At 46.5% G+C, this 19,329-nt stretch overlaps 1 long non-coding RNA gene across 1 annotated transcript; it reads right to left on the bottom strand.

Annotated features, from left to right (window-relative positions):
• Nucleotides 1–9,538: 9,538 nt before the first annotated feature.
• Nucleotides 9,539–16,295, bottom strand: LOC143682231 (uncharacterized). The gene is made up of 3 exons (XR_013175041.1): nt 16,062–16,295; nt 10,276–10,461; nt 9,539–9,843 (listed from the first exon to the last, which is right to left on the bottom strand). It is a non-coding gene; the product is annotated as an uncharacterized LOC143682231 (long non-coding RNA).
• Between the last annotated feature and the right edge of the window lie 3,034 nt (nt 16,296–19,329).

Raw genomic sequence — 19,329 nt, 5'->3', positions numbered from 1 at the left:
CGTCGACAAGACAGAGGGTGAGTTGGTGGAGAAGAGCTCTGCAAGGATGGCAAGCAGATTTAAGATCCGGACAGGAGTTGCCCTTGGAAGGAGCTAGGAGAGAATGCACCCAAGGGAAACAAGTTAAACAGGGAGCACAGTCATCCACATTGGGATTCAAAGTGCAAACAAAATAGAATCCGGGGTCAGAAGGGAGGATACAGCCACAAGGTACCGTAGGAAGTCAGGGAAGGGAGCAAGCGTTTGCTGCAGGAAGCTGGAGCTGGCGGGGGGAAGTGAATAGGTCAGTGCAAGGGCTTCCGACCCCACCTCTAGTGCAATTCCATCATCTCTCTCCCCAGAGTCCAGAAGTTCAAGACATAATCCCTGCAAACCTGCTTTCACTCTGTCCGCTGGCCGCAAGTCCCCCCCCCCCCCCCACCAATGCCCTAGACTCATGATCAGTTTCATTGCAGCAGATAGGATACAAAGAAGAGACACGCAGGGCCAGGTCTGGTAGGGCCCCCAAATGCAAAGGTCCGGGGTCCTATGTCCATGGAGTCAGGGCGCATCACTGGATGTCACCCAGTGGGGAAGCGTGCCCCAGCCGGGGTGTCTAGAGTTTTTATTGGGATTTCATTCTGGAGGCGAGATGGACTGACTCAAGGCCGATGTGGTTGAACTCAACTTCGGCCACCCCCCCTCCTTGGAGGCTAGGCCGGTGTGACAAGAGCCCAGGCCCCACCTCCCAGCCCCGTAGGTGGTCATCTTGTCTGGCCAGCCCCACCCTGGACCCTGTGGCTCCTGCTGTTCCCTGGGGGCTGTCGTGGCTGAGGGAGAAGGTACGGCCAAGGCCATGGGTCTCTCTCTTGGTTCCTCGCTCAGGGTGCAAGAGGGAAGCTCAGTAGCCTACAGTTGGTGTTTTATATAAATTGTTTGGTCCGCTCCTACTGAGAATGTAGGAAACAGAAACCAGGACTAAATCCACCATTTTTCATCTGTTGAAAAATCCCATGGTTAGCCATCTCCCTTTCCCCACTCCGTGTGCCTTGTTGTGACTTGGTGTTTGGGTGCTGCATTCATTTTAGCTTTAGGAGCTCTTCCTTCACCTGAGCCAGGCCAAAGGGCTGCTTTGGTGTTTCATTTTAGAGCTTGGTATTTCATTTTAGAACCTTGACTTACTGTGTGGCCTTGGGTAAATAAACTAACCTCTCTGAGCCTCAGTTTCCTGTGGGGGATAGCAAGACCTTACTTCATAGGGCAGTTGTGAGGAATGAATAATCATATGTAAAACTCTTTGCACCTGACAGAGTCAAGTAGCGTTCCTTCCATTGGAATTAACTTGGAGGGTTTTGTAAGGGAGAAAGAGAAGGCAAATCGAGGCCCTGGTGAGGTGCCCCCACTGAAGACAACCGCCATTCCTCCCCAGTCCTATGGTGGTCCTGCTGCTGTGACCAGCACCACACCCAGACGGTGGGGCAGCACCAAGCTCCATGCACCCAGCGCCCCTCGAAGCACGCCCGGATCTGCCCAAGTGTTTGGCACAACTGCTCGTGGGACCTTGTTTCTAGAGGTGGTTGTGCTCATGATACATTTACTGAGCCCTCGGGGAGTCAGGTGCACACTGAGTCCCGTCAAGGACCTTCTCCTCAGTGATGACTGACTTTTACGGCGTCAGAAGAATTCACGAGCCGAGGCGCATCACGGCCCTCCACGACTGTCACAGTCCTGAAATGCGCGGGCACTGTTACGTGCGCCCTCTGCTCCAGCATGCAAATGTCCAGCTACCTTTTGGTCACTCAGATACAGCGCTTTAGCCAGCGCGTAGTCTGCGACTCGCTTTTAAGCTCCTGATGCCGCTGATGGGCCTACTCTGGGGTGTCACCGACTCTGTAACATCACCACTCTTCCACTCTTGGACAGAGACCAGCCTCTGAGTAGGTGAGTCCCCTGTTTGCCCCTGACGGTCCAGGCAGGATCAACTTGCTTTCGGTTCCCCCAAGTCATTTGAGGTTGGCGTATCCTTTGCAAACCATCAGAGGTGCCTCTCCCTGTCTCCTGCTTTGAAACCTTCTCGCTGCCTCATCTCTTAGGGACACTGCAAGAAATTGCTGTCTCTCATATCCTCCCGTCTGTTCCTGTCCTCCCCTCTTTGAAAGCATTTGCTTTCGTCTCAGCTGGAATGAGGAGAGGCCACGGCTGGGTGACGGCACTCCTGGATATATCTGATGGGATAAACCATGGACTCCGGTCACTGTCTCTGCCACGCTCTGACCTCGCGTGGAGTCTCCTTACACCGCATTCATCAGCGGAGCCAGCCTCCAGCAGTTATCATCCGATGGTTCTCCCCAGCTTCGGAGCCTTTCTTTCTTCCCTGCCCATGAAAGGCAATAGGGAAATGAGACACCTTAGCCCTTTTCCCCTTTACTCCTCAAAATGTAAAAACCCGTCCTGCCCGTCTTGCCACCAAATCAAGGACAGTCTGTGTTTCTTTCTCTGGCTCATGGCCCATAACTCAGGCGTTTTGTGGGCTAAGCCTGGGAGGGTTCTTCTTTTTTTCTTTTTTGAAAGTGAGCCTCTGAGGTGTTGATTTTCCTGCTATTTCTAAGTTCAATCAGAGTGGATTTTATGAAAGGAAACGCAGAGGCGCCCCTTCCCCCTCCTTTCTTTCTCCACGCTGTCCCTGCTCTGGTGGGGGAGGACCAGCCGTCGGGTCCGAACAGTGCCGCACGGGCATGTAAAAACAAGGATGCTCGAAGTCAGGCCGGCATCTTTTCTTTCCAGATACACCTCGGTGCCCCCAAGTGGAAAAACCCAGGTCTCAGCACATGAGCCTGTGGGCTGCCCTCTGGCTGGAAGGTGCTATATCTGAGTTATTAAAAGGATGCTTTTTATTTTGCAAGCACCTGTAGGTTCTCTGGGAGAGCACATTTGTCTTCCTGTTTGGGACTGTTTTTGTAGCTGGATCCGGAAACAAAGGGACTATTAACAGTGGGTGTGCATTTGTGGGCCTGGGCACCCATGAAGTGCTGGGACAGGCCCCGTCTCACCGAGTCCTTCTGACACTGTGCGCAAACGGGGGTGGGGGGCCCGGGGGGTTCCCCACCTGACGCCAGAAGACGGCGGCAGGGGCAGCACTGGAACTCGGGGCTCCTGCCTCCCAAGTGTACACTCTGCTCTCTGCCAGAGGCTGTCTTGACTCTGGGCCTGGCCCTCTGGGGTGAGGCTCAAGCTCGTGCTGTTTTATCTGTACAGGCTGGATGAGGCTGCTGGGGCCTTGCCTGGGAAGAGAGTGCTGTGAGCTCCCGTTAAAATTCTGTGCTGCGGGAGGCACCTCGTGTCTGTAAGAGATGGGGATGGTTGCATGCCAGCCGTCCTGGCCCCATTGCTGCTGCCTCCTGATGTGCTGCCAGGTTGAGGCCCCTCTCCTCCTGTGATCCATTTGGTTAATGTTTTGTTCCCGCTGACGAAGCCACGGGGAACTGCCCCATAGTCTACGTCTGTCTCTTTCTGGCCTTCATCCTGTCTCTTCTCACCTCCAGAGCTCAAATATGCCCTTTTGAATTGCCGGTTATTAACGGATCTGGGACGCAGGCCGCATGGGTCCTGTTTCCCTCTGGCTTGCCCCTCCCCTCCCCTGCCCCGGGGTGACTGGGTTTGCCCACGGTTCCCTGGCTCTTCGGCGCTTGACGTTGTCCTCAGGATAACCATCTCGGGGAGACACGAGACTGATGCCTCCAGGAAGACTCTCCGCAGCTCACACGGCGCCCCTGCTGTAGGAATTGACTTTTGCCACCAGGCAAAGCTTTCTGAAACCAAGCTGTTTGTTACCAAGATCAGACCTTCCCCTTCTGACCCTCAGAGCTTTCAAGAATCCGGAGTTGGGAGCTCTGCTAGTACCTGCCTCTCTGCTGGGTTTCCGCTCAGGGCCGGTCTCCCCTGAAGGCTCCTTGGAATGAGCCCAGACCCTTCAGCTGGGGGGCTGTGACCCTAAACCAGAGGCTCTGCCCCGAGCACTGCCCAAGGCCCTGATCTCCTAACGTGGAGCCAAGAGTCACTTAGCAGTTCAGAGCATCTGCCGGCAGCGTGACATCTCACTGCAATGTCAAAGCTGCCTCATTCCCCTCCAGCGCCACCCCCAGAGCCTCAGCTCTGCCTAGACTTCCGTTGGCGCAGACAGGGTGGCCCACCTCCATTCAGCAGGCTGGTCATGCTACTCCCAGGCAAGGGGCTGGGCTGTCCTTCCTCAGCGTCTGAGAAATGCCTGGTGGCCGTTCCGAGAGAGACCGGCCCTGTGGGGAAGGGAGGCACTGTTCTCCAGTCCTGCGACCCGTGGCTGGGGAGGAGTCTGTAAGATGCTGGAGAGCAGAAAATACTAAATTCCGTGTCCTCGTGCCCAGAGCTTGCCTTGGGAAGTGGCCCAGCAAGAACAGCTGACTTGAATTCAAGCCCCTGAAATGCTTACAAGTCCCTGCTTGGTGGCCCCAGGTTTCATAGTTTGACAATTGTAAAGGTAATATGCTCTATTTTAGATATGTGTACACACATCTTGTCTCCTCTACAAACTGTAGTCCCTGAGGGTAGGAACTGTGTTTTATCCATCTTGTTTCTTATTATTCTGTCCAATGTAGCATTCTCACTCAGTTATCATTGGATGAGGAAATGAACAGTCATAGATCCGTCCTATCTGCTAGACCGCCCAACTAGAAACAACCAGCCCTTACACCCTTATAAGTTAAGTGTGCCCAAGGTGTTCCTTAGAACTTATTTAGTTTCCTAGGCGGCTCAATGTGTACACCATGAAATGGTTTGGCTTAAACAATGAGTATTTATTCGCTCATGGTACATGAGCGTCACGTGTGAGCACCCTCACACAGGGCATCATCAGGACGGTGCTTCCCCCCGAAGCACGGCTGCTGCTCACCCTGGCTCCTCTGCCATATGGCCAGACACGTGCTGGTGTCTGCTGGGCTCTCCTTCCTCTGCTGGGTTCCTTTGATTTTAGCTTCTTCCTTACATGGCTTTCTCCTTCTTTGTCTGTATTTCATTCTGTTACATAGCACTCCAGTAGTCAGATTAAGACCCATTCCGAATGAGGTGGTTCACACCTTAACTGGAATAGCCGCGTCAAACTGTCCTAACTACAAGTAGGGTTTGCACCCACAAGTATGGATTAGGACAAATGTTAAAACAAATTTAGTAGCTTGAAATGCTAGGGATCAATGAAAGGGAGGGGTAAGGGGTATGGTATGTATGAATTTTTTTTCTGTTTCCTTTTTATTTCTTTTTCTGAATTGATGCAAATGTTCTAAGAAATGATCATGATGATGAATATACAACTGTGATAAGAAAAGAATGTTCATATTGTACGTTGATTGGTTTTATTAATAAAATTTTTTTAAAAGAAAGGTAATATGTTCTCATTGCAGAAAATTCAGAGGAGATAATGGAAGATGGAGGACTATAAAACAGAGCTAGAAATCACCTATAACCCCACCCCTTAGGGATGACCAGCCTTGGGTACATTTCCTCCTGCTTGTTTTTCTATGTCCATTTTATTTATTTATCTATTATTGTTTTGCACGGGCAGGCACCCGTGCAAAACAATAATAAATGAACCCGGGTCTCCGGCATGGCAGCTGAGAGCTCTGCCTGCTGAGCCACCATGGCCCGCCCTCGATGTCTATTTTAATATAGTTAATACTGTGGTTGTAATAGTGTACCATGACTTGTTCACTTTAGTTTGAGTGCTTTCTAATTTTATATCAACCTTATCAAGATAAAATTTACATAAAATAAAAGGCCTCCATTTTAAATGTATGGAGTTTGGACAAGTATATAAACCTGTGTCACTTCCTCCCCAGCCAAAGATAGGGTATCTGGCACCTCAGAAAGTTCCCTTGAGCCCTTTTACTGTCAGTAACCCCCTCTCTTGATTTCCAGAAGTTCTAGGACTTCAAATAAGTGAAATCATCAGGATGGGCTCTTTTGGGTCTACCTTCTTTGGCTCAGCATTGTCCTTTTAGAGTCCTCAGTTCTGCTGCATCAGTAGGCAATTTGCTCTTTAGTATTCCTGAGTACAGATAAACAGTATGAGTATAAAAATTATAAGAAATACAAATCAGCAAATAAACAGTTTATTCAGTTGTTCTCTTTTTCATGGATGTGTCACTTAGTTTTATTGCACATCTTTTCCACATTTTTTTTCTTCTTACTGTATTGAGCTCTCTATTTCATGTTAATTTTATATTTTTCAAAACATCCAGATAGAGGAGCACATATTTTTGTCAGCAGACAAAAGATTACTTCCATACACTTGAATAATAATAATAGACATTGAGGGAACTTTGAGGAGATCCTGAAATGTTATGTAAGTCAATGACCAAAAAAGTAAGAAATGCTGAGAGGTAAAAATGTGGAGGTCCCATTTATAGGTAGGTAGGTAGTGTTTTTACCCAAAATCCAACTTCTGAAAAATCCATATTCTCCAACCTTGGAAGTCTGGCTTTTGATAGGCACTCAATAAATAGTTACTGAGTTTAATGTTTTTTAGTAACTCTTCCCAAACTCAATTTTCAGTGCCTGCCACAAACCCATTGATTCTAAGGTGTGCTGGTCTGAATCTTTGGTGGACCCCAGAAAAGCCATGCCCTTTGATCCTCATCCAATATTGCTGGGTGGGAGCATTTTGTTTCCATGAAGATGTGACCCACCCAGTGTGGATGATAACTTTTGATTAAATGATTTCCATGGAGGTGTATCTCCACCCATTGAAGGTGGAGTTGCTTGCTGGAATCCTTTAAAAGAGGAAACATTTTGGAGAGAGTCCCTTTTTGGTAGAGCCATGTGAAAGCCAGCAGACGCCGCCATGTTTGCCATGTGCCCTTCCAGCTGAGAGACAAACGTGGAATGCCCTTGGCCTTCTTGAACCAAGGTATCTTTCCCCAGATGCCTTAAATTGGACATGTCTATAGACTTGTTTTAATTGGGACATTTTCTCGGCCTTAGAACTGTAACTTGTTTTAATTGGGACATTTTCTCGGCCTCAGAACTGTAAACTAACAACTCATTAAATTCCCCTTGACTAAAGCCATTCCGTTTCTGGTATATTGCATTCCAGCAGCTAGCAAACTAGAACATAAGGATTAGCAGAACAAGTCTCATTCATGGCCATTCAGGTTCATTTGTTGTGATGAGCCTCTTTATACATAAAGTCTTGTCCAGCTTAGAGGCTTAGAGGTCAATGGCCAAGTCAAAGTTAAGAAGAGTTTGAAGTCTCTTGAGTCACACAGCCACTCTTCCTTCTCTCCACCCCATTATCCATATACAGAAGAGCCTAATTCCTGGCTTCTCACAAGCGTTGAGTAGTTTAGGTTTTTCATCTTTGCAAATTGGATGAATGAAAGATGGTATCTCCTTATTCTAATTTTCTTTTTATTACCAGTGAGATTGAACCTTTTTTGCCATATGTTTATTTGACTCTTGTGTTTCTTTTTTTGTGTGGGTGAATTAACTTTGATTTCCTTTACCCATTTACCTACTGGAGATAGTATTTATCTTATGAATTTGTATGAGGACTTCTTATATCAAAGCTATCAACTCCTCGTCATGTTCATTTCAAGTATTCCCCCTAAATTGGCTTTTATTATTTTTTAATTTTTATTTTATTTTTTTTTATTAATTAAAGAAAAAAAAGAAATTAACACAACATTTAGAAGTCATTCCATCTAAATTGGCTTTTAATTTTGCAGATGATGTTTCTTGATGCAAGGTCAATGAAAAAAATTAGTCATACCTATTTGTTTCTTGGTGAATTTATTTCAGTATGTTCTGTAGTATAAAACTCTCTCCAATTCAAAGACTTAAGAAATACTGTTTCTTTTTATTATTTTAATTTATGTATTTAATTCTTTAATATGCCTATAATTTATCTTGGTATATGGTTTGAAATGAAAATCTAAAGCAACATCTTTTCCCAAATTAACAGGTAATGGCCCCAGCACTGTTCACTTGGTAATTTGTACTTTGCCCCCAATTGAGTATTTTTTTTTTTTACAATTTTTGTCTGGTATGTCCACAGACTGACGTTTTCTGGATTTTTATCCTTTTCCTTTGGATGGGCCATCATCTCCTGTGTTTGTGTCTTACCATCTTTTGTTGTGCACTGTACATTTTAACATTTAAAAAATTTAACTCTCAGATTTAGTCCCTACATGTTTCTTGAATTTGTATCCAGTTAGTGATATGACAGAGATTTTCTTGAGTGCTAGGAGCTAACAAAGCCAAACAAACCAATGCAAAAAACACCTGTCACAGTCTTTGCAAACTGGCCCTGCATTGGCTGGTGCCCCCCTTCTGAGTTCTACTCATCTTCAAGAAGGGCAGCCCAATGCCAGTGTAAAGTGTAGGATCTTCCCCGTCTTTTCAGAGCCTGTGTCTTGTCCTGTGCTCCTGCTCGCTAGTAGCCTCAGGAGTTACCCTGTTGGCAGCAATTTGAATGTCCCCTCTACTGCCTAGAAAACAAACTTTCTCCCTTCCCTGGGTGCTCCACTATAGACTTAAAGCAGATAAGGCTTTGCCCCAGGCTGCCCGATTCCATTGTTTCTTACACAGGTTTCACTGCCCCAAGCTACTGTTGCCTGGAGGACAAATTTTGGGGAGTGAGGAGGGGGCAGACCCTGGAGAGCAGCTTCAGGTCAGTCTTTCCCAGCTGAAAAGAGGCCACAGACCCACAAAGGGAGCACGGTGGCTGGCTTCAGTCTTCCCTGGGGATGGAGGAGGAAGGGGCCATCAACAGCATCTGGGGCTTCTCATAAGACTGCTTGAGGCTGGGTTTTCTTGATTTGGCACTTGCCCAATAAATTCTTCCCTTTAACTGTTTTCCATGGTTTAGAGGAAAGGAACTCTTAACCGCCGCTTCTGCCCAGGGTGGGTTGGAACCATGGCCACCCTCAGAGCTGGCCCCCAGCGATCAGAAGTAGCTAGTCACAAGCAGTGATCACACTGCTTACCCCCACCCAAGGTCTTTATGTCCCACCCTGGCACCAGCCAGCTGTACCTGAAGCCTGGACCTGGGGGTGAGGTGGGTGGAGTGGGGACCTCACTGTTGCCTGCCCCAAGGCTGGGGGATGGGAGATGGTAGCTACTGCCCAGAGAGTGAATTTTCAGGATTTACTGCAATTTATCAGCCTCTTCCCTGGATGCTGCATGGTGTTTTCTTGGCCTCTGGCGTTAAACAGTAGTTGATTTCAATGGTTCCTGCCTGTGGAATAGCTGTTCTGGTGGAGGATGTGATTCCTGGAGCTTCCTACTCTGCCATCTTCCCACAACCTGCTTAGTCTGCGTTTTTAACATTCCTTCATCTCTTTCTTAAGTCTAGAAAAAAAAACTAAGCAGTCAGGAAGCCCTGATTTGTAGGGTTTGCCCATTTCCATGGCCCACCACGGCCGACTTCAAGCGACCAGTGTGGGATCCCCGAGCACTGAGCTGGGGAAAGTGTGGGGGCTCACCCCATGGGGTGCAGCGCCACCTTCCAGGTTCCACAGACACAAATAAGCTCAAGAGCATAGACAGTAGGAGGATGTAGTAAAATAATGAGAAAGAGGTGAGTTTTGAGCATTTGTTATCTTTGTTTTGAATATCATTTATTTTATTGTAAGTTTATAGAATTAAATTTTTAGTAATGGCTGTGGTTAGTAACTAGCTTACAACATGCCAGAAAATTGAACAATCACTGCCCGTGGGCCAGTACAATAGGGATAAGAATGAGAGAGTGTTGATGAAGGAGCATAAAGGAAGCGCTAATATAGGAAGGAAAGGATACAAATCAGCAAGTTCCAATATCACTTTCTGGATGTAGTTTGCCTGGATGTGGAGAAAGGAAGGAAATGGGCATTTAGTGAGCACCTGCCATGAGCCACTCATTGATCTTAAATGACTTTATGTAATTACCATGATGACTTTGCAAAGTATTCTTCTTCTCAATTTATAAATGGAGAAAGTGCTATTTTAAAGGCAGAGGTAAGCTGACCAAGGTCACACAGGTAGTAAATATTAGAGCTTGGATTCAAACCCCGAGTCCATGTAGTTAAAGCAAGCTCAGAGTTAGAAGCCATCTCATTTTTATATTGATTGGGTAGACCCTGTCTGGAGCACCCTGGCTAATTCTGGACTGCTGGCTTCAAGAGGAACATAACCAGAACAGGTTTTGATGGGTGCCACCAGTTATGTGCCCGTTGTCCATTCTCCCCTTCTTTCTTACTGAAAAAGAATTCAGATGTTGGGGTGGCAACATACCAGTTACAAACACTCCCAGCCTCCCTGTTACTGAGGGGTGATCACATGCGAGCAGAAACCTAATGGAGACTTCTGGGATTGTTTGCTTTCCTGACACAGGTATCCATCATTCCTCTTTGCCCCTTTTTCCTTCTTCTTGCTTCAATCAGGGACATGATGCTGGAGGTGGAGCAGCCATCTTGTAACCTGTAAGGGACAGATTTGAAGATGACAGTCATTAAAGATAGGGAAACAGAAAGATAAAGGGAGCTGTGACATTGATGGTGTCATGAAGCTACTGTGTGGATTTCTTATTTTATGAAAAAACATGACCCCTATTGGTGAAGTCATTGGAATCAACTTTTTGTCCATGCAGCTAAATGCCACCCCAACTGTGAGAGTTCTCTTTGATGAGAGGGACCGTGCCTTAGGGTAAAAGGAACCAGGAATGTTTTGCCTAGTCTAGAAGGTATCACAGCAGAACAATCAAGTTGAAGACCTGGGCACTTTTGCTTTACCTCAAAAGTTAGATCGGGCGGGCCGCGGTGGCTCAGCGGGCAAAGTCCTTGCCTGCCATGCCGGAGGACCTCGGTTCGATTCCCGGCCCCAGCCCATGTAAAAAACAAGCAAACAAACAAAATACAATAAAACAAGAAAATGTTTAAAGATGTTTCCCTTTCTTCCTTCCTTCCATCCTTCCTTCCTTCTCTCTGTCTTTCCTTCCCTTCCTCCCTCTCTCTTTAAAAAAAAAAAAAAAAAAAAAAAAAAAAAAAAGTTAGATCTGGGGCCAATGAATAGGCTTTTCAAGGAAGAAGATATTGACTCCATAGAAGGAAGAAGTTATTCCAATTAGGAATGCCCAATTTGGGGAGATGGGGAACAGGGTAAACACATGGGATAAAATAACCTTGACGCTCTTTCTACTCTATATTTGGTTTTCTGACCCAACTCTGAGGGCTACATTTTTCTGTCTTTTGATTCACTCAAACTCGAAAGGTTGCCATATGACTCCTGGGGGCCCTCTCATCTTAACAAGAACTTTAGAATCCATCTCATTTCCTGATAGTACTCCAGAAAGTTGGTTGGTGTATCCTTTAAAACTGAGCTGGGTCCTCACCCCCAACTCCCAGCCACACATTCTCCAATCTCTTTTTCCTATGGTTTTATTAAAAGGTCTTTTGTGTGTATTAAAAGTGCAAAATAGCCATCCAGTGCCAAATTCCAGAAATGTGCCAGAGTGAAAAAGTTTGTTTTTAAAGGTTTTCTTATGACAGCTGCTGTACTGGTCATTGATATGTAGATTCCATTGGCTGAGAAGGTTGACTTTTTGTCATAAACCAGTTCTTTCTTCCTGATGATCCTGTCTAACTCTCCAGCTGTCTAGACAATGGAGAAATTAACACCATGAAACAGAATAGTTTAAAAACCTTGGGAGTCAAATATTATTTTTTTTAAATTAAAATTTCGTGGTGAGAAATATGAGACCAATTAGTTAATTATGCACAGAATTCCTCTGGCTCACCAACCTTGAATAATAATACAACCTTATGTTTGAATAGCATTTGAATACTTTGAAAAAGTACTTTTCCATCCATTATCCTCTTTGATCCCTTGGAATGTGTGACTTTATATCAGGGACCTTGTTCCAAGATTGTAAAGACGACCAAAATGGGGCACCTCAGTTCTCGCGTTACCATCACATTCTCGCCTTTAATAAATTAATTACCTGTCTGAAAATGCAACCCCAGCTCATTCTGGTAGGTCAACACGTGGTCTAATTAAGAGAAAAGAAAATTACACAAAATTCTTTTTTTTTAATTCAAGATCCTCTATTGCCTTTCCATTGCTTTTGGGATCAAAACCCTCCATATTAAACACGTTACCAAGCTCATGTATGATTTGACCACATCTCATTTCTTGCCATTTTCTCTTGACACTTCTCTTCTCTGTCCAAACTCACCCTTCCAAGTTCTTCCCAGGACCAGCCATGTGAATGAAGCCATTTTTGTCCTCTAGCCCAGCCTACAGCTGGCTGGGTTCCACCAAGTGCCTTCTGTTCTACCTGAAAGAAGAATCACCCAGCCAAACCCTGCCGGAGTTCCTGACCCCCAGAATTATGAGATATAATACATTTTAAGCGACTAAGATTTGGTTTCATTTGTCCCACATGGAACACACATGTGGCTAAACTAGTGACAAAAAGGTATCTCACTAAGGTTGGTAGTATATGGGAAATCATTGAAATTGCTTCCTCAGCTCTCCCAAATATTTGACAGGGCAAATATTTTCATGCCCAGTTTTACAGATGAGGAAATTAACATAGGGTAAGTCACTTTAGCATATATGTCAAAGACCTACAATGTGCACCAAGAAGGGACTTTGCTTCATAGCTAGTGGGAGACATCAAAGGTTTGCAGGAGGAGGTGATACAAATAAGCTCTGTCTCTTTCCAAGCTGGAAAACGTGACCTTCCAACATTTAAGTAGAATGTTTTAATGGAGTTATCCAAAGAAAAGGACCAGGCCTGTATTCTTGGACCAGCTGCCAGGGAATACTTGGTATGGGGAAGGATGAGTTTTGGCAAATACATAGAATGATATTAAGGGTCTGAGTTCATGTTCCAGGAAATGGCAAATGCCAGCACTACAGGTCTCTCCTTCCCCACCTCTATTCCTTCCCCTCCTTCCAAGAAGACTCTTCCTATTTATATTTTTCATAAGGAAATGTTTGGCATGAAAAGTAATATGCCTCTCCTGCCACGCATCTGTCTTCTGATGGGCAGGGACCAGTATGTATCATACCATGTTTCCTTGTTGAGACGCTCTGTGGGTAGGGGCCTGGGGGACTTGGGGTCAGTGTTTGGTGGATCTGTGGGGTCAGTCCTGGGGCACCCATTGAAGTATGCTTTTGGAGCCTATGGAGGGTGTTTGTACTCTCAGGGTGTGGAGTTGTGTGAAGCCAACATAATAATCTGCTGTAGTCGTTTCCCCCGATTCTCCTCTAAGGCACAGCACCCTTGACTTAAGGGGCTTTGGACATCTGCTTTGCCAAGGGACAGATCTGATGCAGAATCTGGTTTCCTGGATGTCACAAAAGGACATGATACCTCCAAATTCATAAACATTAGTAACATGATGAAGGAATTTTCAATGTAGGTCTGGAAACATGATCCATTTTTCACAGCTGAAGTTTGTGATGGCATGATTGAATGGTGGAGATAAAGTAAATTCCAAATAGAAGGGTGATTTTGTAACAACAGTTTAGAACCTGAAGAAAAAAGGAAAAGAAAAGAAAAGAAAAAAAAAAGAGCTGGGGCTAAATGCACAGGGAGTTGGAAGGAGTGAAGGCATTAAACATTCAGCCCGAATAGACCATTGGAGTTTTCCATCCAGAGAGTGATTCTGAATTGAAATGAATGAACCAGAACTAAAAGTCTCAATTTCCTTCCTATGTTGTAGGAAAATTGAAAATCTCAATCCTCCCTGGGTTCCAGTGGAAATAACTGTCTGTTCCTTAAAAAATGGTGAAACAAGGATCTGTACTGTTTCGTGCCCACAAATTTCCCTTCTGTCTCCTCCTGTCTATTCACAGCCCTTTCAAGGCCAAGTTTCTCTCCTGGCCTATTGTCACAGGGCTGTTTAATTTTTAAGTCCTGTGAAAGAGACTTTGGTATTTGGTTTGGGAAAAGCACCTCTTTAACTCGATGCGTGCTTTCCCCAGGACAGCCCATTTAAAAGGGCCATGGGCAGGGTGCATCTCTGCCATGGGTCCCCAAGAAGCTGGCCCTGCCCTCAGTCCAGAACCAGACCCCTGGGGCCTGAGACTCGGGGCAGGGACCCATCCTGGCCGCCGACTCCCTCGGCCTCTTTGGATCTTTATTTTTCCATCTCCAGAGTAGGAGTTAAAACGCTTTAGCCCCAGAAAGCAGATTAATTGTTGCCAGGAATAGGGGACAGGGAGGTGAGGAAGGGCCTGCCTTGTGAGTATAGGGTTTCCTGTCGGGGTGATGGAATTAGATACTAAGGATGGTTGCACAACACTGTGAATGTGCTAAATGCTACTAAATGCTACTAAATTGTATACTTTAGTATGACTGAAATGGTAAATTTTATATGTATTTGATCTCACACACACACACACAAAGCCTTATCCGATATGTCACGTGACTGCAGTGCAGACTGAGGAGTGTGCCCTAAGCACTCAGGAACATGAGACTTCGATAAGCCTGACTGCCAGCTGCGCTGATATGGGAGCACCCGCTGCACCACTGCAGCGGCCCCCACGCTGCCTTCCTGCCAAGCTCCGGGCAGCTCGGCCCACAGGGGCAGGTGCCCTCCGCTGGTGCCCAGCCCTCTGAAATGTCTTTGGCATGAGCGGTGAGGGGCGCCTGGAGAAACAGATCCCTGAGAAACAGAACAGGATAGAATAGATGAAAGTGCTTTTCTGCAGCTATTAATGAAACCCTGGAAAAATCAGTTTGGCCCGATGCCTTTGCTGCTGACCGTGGCAGAAAGAGCTGAGATTCTGTTTTTCCAAGTTGCAGGAAAGCTCTGTGCCCCGCGTGCCTCGCTCTGAAAAGAGAACTGTGTAGCAAGCAGAGGGACAGGATGGCTGCTGCCGCCCGAGACGAAATATAGAACTCCCAGGCAGTGCGTTTGGGGGGCGCTGTCGGGGCAGGGACTGACGTGTGTACTTTAGGGTTGGGGCTTCCAAACTATGTTTTGTGAAGGCGTCAGGGGCCAACACTGCCCTTGAACTTGCATGGCCCCCTTTAATCGTAGCCCTCCTATAGGGTGCGGTGTCCACGGGGTGACAGGATGTGTCTGTCCAGAGTCCACAAGGGCCCTAGCAGGGCAGGGGTCCCATAAGGCAAGAGAGATGCCCCGGGAACATTTCACTCTCTGGGTGGGGCAAGTGCAGGGACAGCGTGTAGGGGTGGGTACACTCCCACCTCACCCTTGCCCCACTGCAGTCCCCCATATCTCCTGTAGCTGGGACCCAAAGCCAATGGCCAGGGACCCTGAGTCTGTCCTCCTGAGGCACATCCTCAACGTGAAGCATGGCCAAGAGGGGGCGCTATGGGGGACGTGAACAGATCCTGGATGCACAGGCTGGGGTGCCTACCTGTGTATGAACAAGTAATGGATATTCTTAAACTGGGCAATTACTTAGTATTGGGACTATGGGATCTCCAAAGGTGAGCAGAGTGCTCCAAAAAGATACCAACTATCACCCAGATGTAAAGTGCTCCTATTGCTACAAGTATTCTCATGCTCCAACAGAGCTCTTTTTGTGGAAATGCAGCATTTTCCTTAACCTTCCACAGAAGCGTCCCAGGAGACTCAGGCAAGGCACACTGTGGGCAGGGATGCTCCCTGTTCTTCTCATCCGGCATCCTAAAACGTGGTTTTATGTGGAATAAATAAGGAAGCAATGCCTCTGGTTCTGTGCCGCACCTTCCTCGTTAGGTTGCAGAGTTCCAGTGGAGTGTCTTCTCCTTTGGTCCTAGGAAGAAGTGACAGAGGGAGCCCCCCAAGGGCAGCTTTGATGGTCTGGGGATGGACTTCTAGCAGGGAAGAGCCCAGCGAAGGGCACGTGGGTGGGGAAGAGGCATCTTGAGGTTTGGGAACTCTCTTCAAAGCCACTATGAACCACCTATGAGATTATTCTGGAGGTGGGATTTTAAAGGCCATCTCATTCCCTTCCTTTATTTAGGAACTGAGTTCCAGAAGGAGGGAGTGAGTTGCCCAAAGTCATGCTTGACTCAGACCCCAGGGCTCTTGACCCCAGGGCTAGTTGGTCCTCACCATCCTTTCTGCTGCATCAATGATTGCAGGGAGAAGCAGGGAAGTTGACATAACACCATCTAAGGAGTAACTTTTACACTTAGGATGATGCAACAGTTAGCGGTATGCTTTGTTAATTTTCCAGGAAAACCAATTGATGCCTTCTCGCTCTCTCTTTCTCTCCACCTCCCCTTCCGTCTCCATGCTGAGTTTATCATTGGGCTCTTCCAGGTAGCCACAAGATGGTGGCACCGGCTCGACTACTTTAAAGGGAGAAGGTGCCTTGGTCCCAGCATTCCCTGTAACAGCTGTTTGCTTCTCATTGGCTCCCATTGAATCACATGCACATCTTTGAACCAATCACTGTGGCCGTGGGTTTTGAGCCACACTGCTTGCCGTAGGTCCAAGGCTGCTGCCCGGGTAGAGCCCCACCTGCTCCTGTTGTCCGAGCGTTTGCGTGGGGGCGGGTCCCCGAGGGAAATTGGGTTCCCTCTAGCAGAGGAAAATGAGTGGAGGTTGGGTGGCAAAAACCAAGATGTCTGCTTGATCCAGGAGCTCCTATTATGATATTAAAGACCCAAATTTGCGTAAACCTGTGGACAACTGAGGTGTTTGTTCATCGTACATCTGTGTGAAGGATGAGCTAGGTTTTCTAGGGGTGACAGGGCTCTTCCGTGTCCCCACTTCTTTGAAATTTAAAGGAAACATTTTCACATCCAGGGTAGGGCCCAAGGGCTACAATGTGCTTGTTTAATTACATCAATTACTTAATACCCTAAAGCCTTGTGACGATCTTAAGCACACATTTATATACAGGGCGCAAGAGGTTTTAATAAACTTGTGTTGCAAATTAAAACAATGTTAAATTCCATAGTAATCCTAGCAGAAAAAAGAGAAAGAAAAGAAAGCCTCTCTTATTTCCAAATCACTACCAGTGGAATTTTAAAAATTATTTACACACTTAGCAGTGAGTCCCTTTATATGTGACGAGTTTGGCAGTGAGACCTGAAGCAGTAATTTAAAACAGAGGTCAAGAGTGTGTATAAGGGACTCCCCCTGTTTTCTGAAATAAATATCCCATCAGATCCACAAGAGAGGTGACTTTTCCTGAGAAAAGATGAACCTTGGGCGCTGGGGGCCTGGAGATGCTGTATGGCGTAAGCCATGGGTCACCGTGGTTGCTGTTGGTGGAAGCTAGAATGATGTGTTGCAGCCTCTGGTTTACAGTGGAGGGGATGGCTGGCGACTCCTTGACACAGGTCATTCATTACACCTGAGGGTAGGGTGGCCGAATATGCTTAGATGAAATTACTAATACATAGGGAGATTTTTTTTTTTCTTTGACTCACTGATCATTATCTTCTGAACTTCATATTGAGTTTCGGTCTAAGATACCAGGAAGCCTGCATTCTCTCCTGTTGGAAGTGGACATTTCAAAGGTGAGAAAGAACTTGACTTGGAGGTGAAGGTTAAATGCCCATGTCCCCCAGCAAGGGAAAGGGTCATTGTTGAGCAGTGGATCTGGGTTATGTGGAAGTATATTTGGAAAGGCTAGACCCGCGGAGAAGGAAGAGATGAAATACAATCACGAGGACCCTAGAATGTTCCTCAGCTGCTTAGCCAAGTGAGCATCTAAGGTGAATGCTGTCAGGTCCCCAGCCCCCCATCCCTTGGAACTTTTAGTATGCTTTTCCGCCTTGCTTCTAACTGCCAGAGCCTACCAGCCTGTTCCCTGGACCCCAGAAAGCCATACTGCCCACCCAGATGCCAGAAATTCAGTCATTGCACAGTCAATGTATAAATACCCAGTTCCCTCACTTCTCAGGTGACACAATTCTTTTCACAATTTTCCAATAAACTTGCAGCAAAATTATACAGTTAGGGCAGAGAGCTCCGATATACCCTTTGCCCTGCTTCCCCTAGTGATCTTAGACAACCAGGGTCAATGAGCGCTGCTAGGAAACCGACACCGATACACTACTACAGAAACCACAGACCTCATTCACGTTTCGTGAGTTTTTCCACGAATGTCCTTTCTCTGTTTCAGATTCCCATCCAGGCCCCCGCATGTGTGTAGTTAGGTCTCCTCAGTCTCTGCTAAGCCATGAAGGGTTCTCGGTCTCCCCTTGTCTTTCCTGACCTTGACACTTTGGAAGAGCCTTTCTCCAGTCTTTCAATAATGTCCCTTACTTTTGTGTTTTCTGATGTTGAAAATGAGGTCAGGCATTTTTGGCAAGAATGTTGTGTCCTTTCAGGACATCATAACCGGGGCACGATATTGCCCTATGAACCTGCCTGCCTTCCTCTGCAAATGTACTGTTTTCCCTTTTGTAATTAGTAACTCTCTTGGGGGAGAGACTTTGAGACTTCGCAAATACCCTGCTCCTCCTCAAACTTTTACCTGCTGATTTTAGCATCCTGGCTAAATCAGGCCCACCACCATCAGTGTGATACTTGCCTTCTGGAGGTTTTGTATTTCCTTCATTCCTTCTTGATTTATTAATTGAGATTGTACTTTAAGGAGCAGCTGCCCCTCTGGGGAGGGATAATTTTGAGGCATGTGTTTTACACCATTACTCAGAGTTTCCTTGTGTGAATGAGCTCCGTCGCCCATGGAGGTGGCAAGCTGCATTCCCTTCCTTTCCCCTTCTCGCTTCCCCACCCCGTATGGTACTGCCTGCACCTTTCATTCCTGCATTCGAACATTCCTGCATTCGAACCCCGACTGCTTCTGGGACAGCTCCCTCTGAGACACCTGTTCTCTCGGGCACCCAGTGTCCTCCCCATTTAGTCGGCAGCACAGGTAGGAAGCTATGAGCAGCCACACAGCAAAATCTGGTGTGAGCTCATAATATCCAAATTAAACTCTGAGCCCTACTTCCTCTCCAGAAGCCCACGATTTTCTGGGAATAACCTGGTGAGTTGATTCAGCTTTCCCCCAAATTTTGCCTCCATGAATAAAACCTACCAGGCTGTATTTTAGAGTCTTTGGAAGAGATCCAAACAGAATGTTCCGAAGAAATGGAATTAATTTTTTTTTGCACAGGCAAATTGTACCTTAAATGCAACTTCCTGTGACCACCCTTGGCTTCCCATACCAGTTAATCCTTAGACTGTTTTCTAGAACAACTCAGGCTCTAGTGGAGCCTGATGGAGTTGTAAATAACTGGAGGCACTGTCTTCTGTGACATTGTAGGCAGTCAAGTGGTTGAGAAACAAAGCCTTTGGAGATTAATGGTGGCAAGGACATCTTGGCCACGGTCTAGAGGGTCGATGCAATTTACAGATT

This window comes from Tamandua tetradactyla, chromosome 5 (genome assembly GCF_023851605.1).
Source record: "Tamandua tetradactyla isolate mTamTet1 chromosome 5, mTamTet1.pri, whole genome shotgun sequence".
NCBI lineage: Eukaryota > Metazoa > Chordata > Mammalia > Pilosa > Myrmecophagidae > Tamandua > Tamandua tetradactyla.
This window is presented reverse-complemented; position numbering and strand designations above follow the sequence as displayed.